This window comes from Bos grunniens, chromosome 11 (assembly GCF_055505025.1).
Source record: "Bos grunniens cultivar Pamir isolate PY7600 chromosome 11, Bosgru_T2T1.0, whole genome shotgun sequence".
Classification (NCBI taxonomy): domain Eukaryota; kingdom Metazoa; phylum Chordata; class Mammalia; order Artiodactyla; family Bovidae; genus Bos; species Bos grunniens.
The window spans coordinates 20220956-20226955 of record NC_141175.1 but is presented as its reverse complement, the minus strand read 5'-3'; positions in this window follow the sequence as shown (position 1 = coordinate 20226955).

Below are 6000 nucleotides of genomic sequence, written 5' to 3'. Positions count from 1 at the left end.
GCTCATCACAGGCAGGCTCGTCACATACCCTGGTGAGGCAGCCCCTATTGAAGGGGCAGCTGAAGTAGCTGCAAGACAAGGGCACAGCCTCCATGCTGACTCCAGGAATCTGTACCAGCCAGTTCACCAGAGCCATTGTGTCTTGCCCTGTTTGCCAGTGCCTCCTGTGAGATGAAAGTCATCCACTCTGGACAAACGGGGCGTGGAAAGGAGAGTGTGACATCTCCACCCTTGTCTCCCAGCTCTGTGACTTGGGAAATTATGGAACCCCTGGAGAATACGGGCTAATGACCCCTATCGCCCAGGGCTGATTGGTTTGTTATGTTTCACGATCTCCTTCTCCAGGGGATCATCCCAACCCAGGGATCAAACTCACGCTTCCTACATTGGCAGGAGGACTCTTTACCACCTAGGAAGCCCCAACAGATCTTTTAGAACTCAATAAATATTAAATCTTCCATCTCCCCATTTTCCCAACTGTATTATAAACTGCTTAAGGAACAGAAACTATATATAATATTTTTAAAAATCCCTCATCATCTAGTGTGGGGATAAGTGTATTATAGAGGTACTTCCCTTGTAGCTCAGTCAGTAAAGAGTCTGCCTGCAATGGAGGAGACCCGGGTTCGTTTCTTGGGTCGGGATCCCCTGGAGAAGGAAATGGCAACCCACTCAAGTATTCTTGACTGGAGAATGCCCTGGACAGAGAAGCCTGGCAGGCTACAGTCTATTGCGTCACAAGAGTTGGACATGACTGAGGAACTAAGCATACACACACACAGAGGATGAACGATTGTTGTTATTCAGGATGGTAATGACAGTAACCTTCTTGGAGGCGTTTGGTATTCAAAGAGTACCTGAGTCATTTGATTCTTAAAGCAACCCTGTGAGACAGGACTACGCCCATCTTATAGATGGAGAAACAAGGTCCAGAGAAATCAAACAACATTTTCAAAGTCTCACAGCCAGTGAATTTGGGGTATGAAGTCAGGCATCTTGTTTCCAAATCCCACACTTTCTCCCCAGGCTTTGGTGCTGCTGACACGTATCTCTGCATGACGCTTGGTGTTTCTCCTGTGCCCCCACGGTTGAGCAGCCTGGACACTTGAACAAATGTGGTAGAGTCATGGCTGGGGTTTCTTGTGATGACATCTGTCTTGGGAGATGGTGTTTGCTCGTTCTCTAAGGAAGAAGAAGGAAATGGCAGCCCACGCCAGTATTCTTGCCTGGAGAAGCCCATGGACAGAGAAGCCTGGTGGGCTACAGTCTATGGGGTGGCAAAGAGTCAGACATGACTTAGTGACTAAACAAGCATAGTTAATTCGCAAGCTTAGAGAACATGCCGACCCTGAGGACTCTCTCCGTGGTTTGGTCTTCGTGCCCTCTCTTCTTAAATGTTCTCAGTGGCATCACTTGCTCCTGGAGTCTCTGCCCCTTCCCTGCCTCCCCACCTGTCGGGCCAGGACAGCTGCAGTCTCAGGTGAGTCTCGTAAGGCACCTGGTACTTGATGCAGACGCGTTTCTAATAGAGGCCAAAGAGCCATGTCAAGCTGGGTGTCACCCTCTTTCTGGCAACTTGAACCCAGATAGCTCACATTCTTTTCTCATGGCTTCACTGTAGATCAATCATTCCAGTGAAGGCTCAATAGTTGCAACAGAGCTGTCAGAGAGCTCTCAGCTTAGGAACACTGGCCTTCACCCCCAGGAAACCTCTGGCCTGTGACTAACGCTGTGCAAGGTGGAGCCACGATGCTTCCTGTCATTTCATGAAAACGCCCTGATCAGGGGAACTGGGAGGCCCTGACTCTGCCTGCTGGCTCACATCTGCATATTCTCCTCTTTGAAGAAAAGGGTTCGAGTGGTAAAACACCCTCAGCTAAGATCCATTTAAAGGTGTTATCGCATCTCATCAAATTTTTTTTAATTTATTTTTTAATTGAAGTTTAATTGCCTTACAAATTTTTGTTTTCTGTCAAACATCGACAAGAATCAGCCATAGGTACACCATGTCCCCTCCCTCCCGAACCTCTCCCCTATCTCCCTCTCCATCCAACCCTTTAGATTGTCACAGAGCCCCTGTTTGAGTTCCCTGAGACATACAGCAAATTCCCATTGGCTATCTATTTTACATATGGTGATGTAAGTTTCCATGTTACTCTCTCCATACATCTCACCCTCTCCTCCCATCGCCCGGTGTCCATAGAGGTCTGTTCTCTATGTCTGTTTCTCCTTTGCTGCCCTGCATGCAATTTCATCAGTACCATCTTTGTAGATTGCATATATTTGCATTAGTGTACGATATTTATCTTTCTCTTTCTGACTTACTTCACTCTGAATAATAGGCTCTAGGGTCCTCCAATTTTATTGTAAGAGAATTATCTCACATACAGGTAGGAAACTGGGAATGTGATTAAGTCGCTTGCCCAAAGTTGACAGTTCATGAACTCTGTTTTTATGTGTAGATACACTCACTTCTGTGTATCTTCTCTAAGCCATGACCCTATCCATTCCAGTCTCTGGAATTTTGAGTTACATCTTTGGTGATAATTAGAGAACGGAAGATGTAGAGGTTGAAAAGAGAAGGGAAAGAAAGCCAGGAGAACTTTGTGACAAGCATCAAGAGAGAAGAAGAAGTAGAAGCAGGTCCTGGAGTTTCATAACTGACGTGCGTTTGGTCTGAAATCATCATGGGCATCACTATGACTGTATTACTTGGAGACTGGGAAATAGCTGAGGATTACTTGCTTAGGTATCCTTTAATGCTTTTAATAAAGGTTCCTCAAAGCATCACAAAGAATCCATAAGACTCTACTCTGAGGCCATAGTGGGAATCAGAGGATGGGGATGCTAATTCAGATATATGAAACCAGAGGGCTGCTGACAAGTAGAGGGAGGACCAGGCAAAGCACCAAAAAACGCTTCTTAGTTGACATACAGTCCTTAGTAAAGCAAAACCGATGTGCAGGCATCTCCTCGAAAATGCGTAGAGGAAAAGTCCTGCAAAGTTTCTGACGAGCTCTGGTGGGAAGTGGAAATTAACTGTTTAAACCTCATTGTCACCAATTAGGTGTGTGAAATCTCCTAAATATGCTTTTTCTTTCGCATGTTGCTTTTATCTTTGTCAACTCTGTTCTTCACACAAGTTCTCAAATGTCTTCCCCCAGCCCTTACTCACAGTCTCGTGGTCAAATAGCTCAATCTAGAGACCCGGGCACCTTAGCACAAATGGTATAAATACCCTAACAAGAAACAAATCTCTCTGAGTTGGGAAGGATGGATCCTGCCAGGAGCTGAGGCGGGGAAAGTGGAGGAGGTGGCAATTGAGCAGGGTCATCACAGACAAATAAACATCCTCCTGAGACGAGGGAGGAAGCTCCTGAGACAGCATACAGCAGGGGCAAAGGTACTGAGTGCGAGGGTCACGGCTCACCCAGGAGCCCCTTGTCCTCGATGCAGGGAGCAGGGGCAGGGCACACGGCAGGGCTGGTTGTGTAGGAGCCGCAGTCTAATGGACCCCAGGCCAAGCCGTCGGCTTGCAGGCAGCAGGAAGCCATCAAAGGGTTTTGAGCCTCAAAGTGTTACTTGGTCTACTTTTGGAAAATAACGGTTGGCAGAGGAATGAGTAATTGTAAAGTTGAGAGGTTTTGAGACTTTCCTGTAGCTCAAATGGTGAAGAATCTGCCTACGATGCAGGAGACCAGGGTTTGATCACTGGGTCGGGAAGACCCTCTGGAGAAGGGAATGACAATCCACTCCAGTATTCCTGCCTGGAGAATCCCATGGACATAGAAGCCCGGCAGGCTACTATGTTCGTGGGGTGGCAAAGAGTCGGACAGAACCGAGTAACTAACACACGCACAAAAGGGAGGCGATGAGGGCCTGACCTGGGCAGTCACTGTGTCATGGAAGACGGGAAACAGGCCAGAGAGGTACTTGGTGGCGGAACTGCCAGAGATGAGTGATGGATGAGATGTTGGGGGTGACAGTCAGGGGGGACGACTTATAGCTTACTGGTTAGTTGAATGGAGCTAGCAATTGAGAGATGAGGAGCGGAGAGTACAGGTAGGGTTGGGGTGGAGGTTTGGAGTGAGTGTCCATGAGGGTGCACTCCACTCACTCAGGCTAATGTTGTCTCCTTCTGGGCAGCAGTGGGGTTCCTTAGATTCCACACTGACATCACCAGCTCTCGGAGACACAGTGCTGCAAGCTGGCAAAGCCTACAGATTCTGGAGCTAGGCTGCCTGGGATCAGAATGTCTCAACATCCTTATTTGTAAGATCAATCATAGCACCACGTCATCTGAGATGAGATGAAAGGATTGAAAGAGGTGATTTGTGTCAAGTGCTGAGGATGGTGCCTAGCACGTTTGAGCATCATAGAGTTACTGGGTGAGGCCACAAGTACACTTGGGCAAAAGCTATGTCCATTTTTCCCCCTTCTGTCTTAAAAGTCCTTGAGTTTGATTCACAACCAGCGTCTGGAAGGCAGACAACTAAGTTCATTCATTAGGTGGTGATCATTGCACTGTGGTAAACTGCTAAGAACGCAGGATGCTTTTTGTAATTTCCCTTTTTTAAAAAACAGCATCATTACTTTCATCGAAGACATTTATTAAACAAATATTGGAAGTAGGGTTCTGTATGGAGCCGTGAGAAATGGCCCCAGCCTCAAAGGACAATAAAGCCTAGTCAGGACAGCAGCACACACGCAGAATCAGGCGGCAATAAATGCCAAATATAGGAGGTGCTGTGGGTGCAGAGGCATCATAGGAAAGGCGCTCCTGTTGACGCCTTTTCAGACAGAGGGAGGGTGAAGATGGTTGAGGTCAGGGAGGTGGGAGGCGGGTGGTGGGGGGTAGTCCCTACCCTCTGTGCCTGGGGATGGGCAGTGGAGTGGCGGGTGATGAAATGCAGACTCTGAGGCCAACCCCCCAATTCTGATTGGCAGGCAGTGGTGAGGAGGGGGCAGGCAGGGGAGCCCCCGGTCTGGTCTGCAGGAGCCCTGGCCTGAGCAGATTCGGATCCCTGGGCTGTGCTTTGAGAAAGAAAGTGTGTCTAGATGGGCGTGGAGAGGGCTTGGCAGGAACACACTGTGTTTGGGGTGGCTGGATGGGGGGTGGGAGAGGAGGTCCCTGCCTTCGGGCCCCAGTAGGGTGACTGCTTAGGGCAGCTGGGACCCCAAGCAGAGACCTTTCCAGGGAGGCTGTTAATTCAAGTGTGAGTTTTTAAGGAGGGAAAGGTGAAAATAAGTAAACATATTTTATAATATTTTTCTGATCCTTTCACATGGTAAAGAACACATTTTTCCTACTTTAACCTTGGACGTTTTAAAATTCAGAGACCACCATCTTCATTTTAGGTAATGTTTAACTTAATCGCTTCATCTGAATTAACATGGACAACAATGGTGACACAGAGATAATTACATTTAAGTGGTATTCTAACTTAAAATTTCTTTGGGAATATTTGTGAGTCACCCTGTTCAACTCAAATATCCATAAAACGTGTACTAATTGTTCCAGAAGGAAATCATTGTTGCAGAGGGCAAAAGGCCAAGTGAGCTGAAATAGCAGGTTCTTAATTTATAGTCAATAAAAGGCCTCTTTTGTAAGTTCTTCTCAAGTCATAGCATATTATCAGGCAAGTCTGGCACTAAAGTCACTTCATGCTTAAATACTTCACAAGGGCCCCAAACAAGGGAGCTCCGTGAAACATTCTGTGAGACTTGATACTGTGAATTCACTGAGCTTTCAAGATTGCAGAGGCATTTTAAATTTTACAAAGTTGCCAGCAAAAAAAAGTTGCCAGCTACCTACTCAAGATAAAAACATACATTTTAAAACATTTTAAACTACCTGCAGTATATAATAGGGGCTTCCCTGGAGGCTCAGATGGTACAGAATCTGCCTGCAAGGCAGGAGACCTGGGTTCGATCCCTGGGTTGGGAAGAACTCTCAGGGCTACCTGCTCCAGTAGTCTTGCCTGGAGAATGCCATGGACA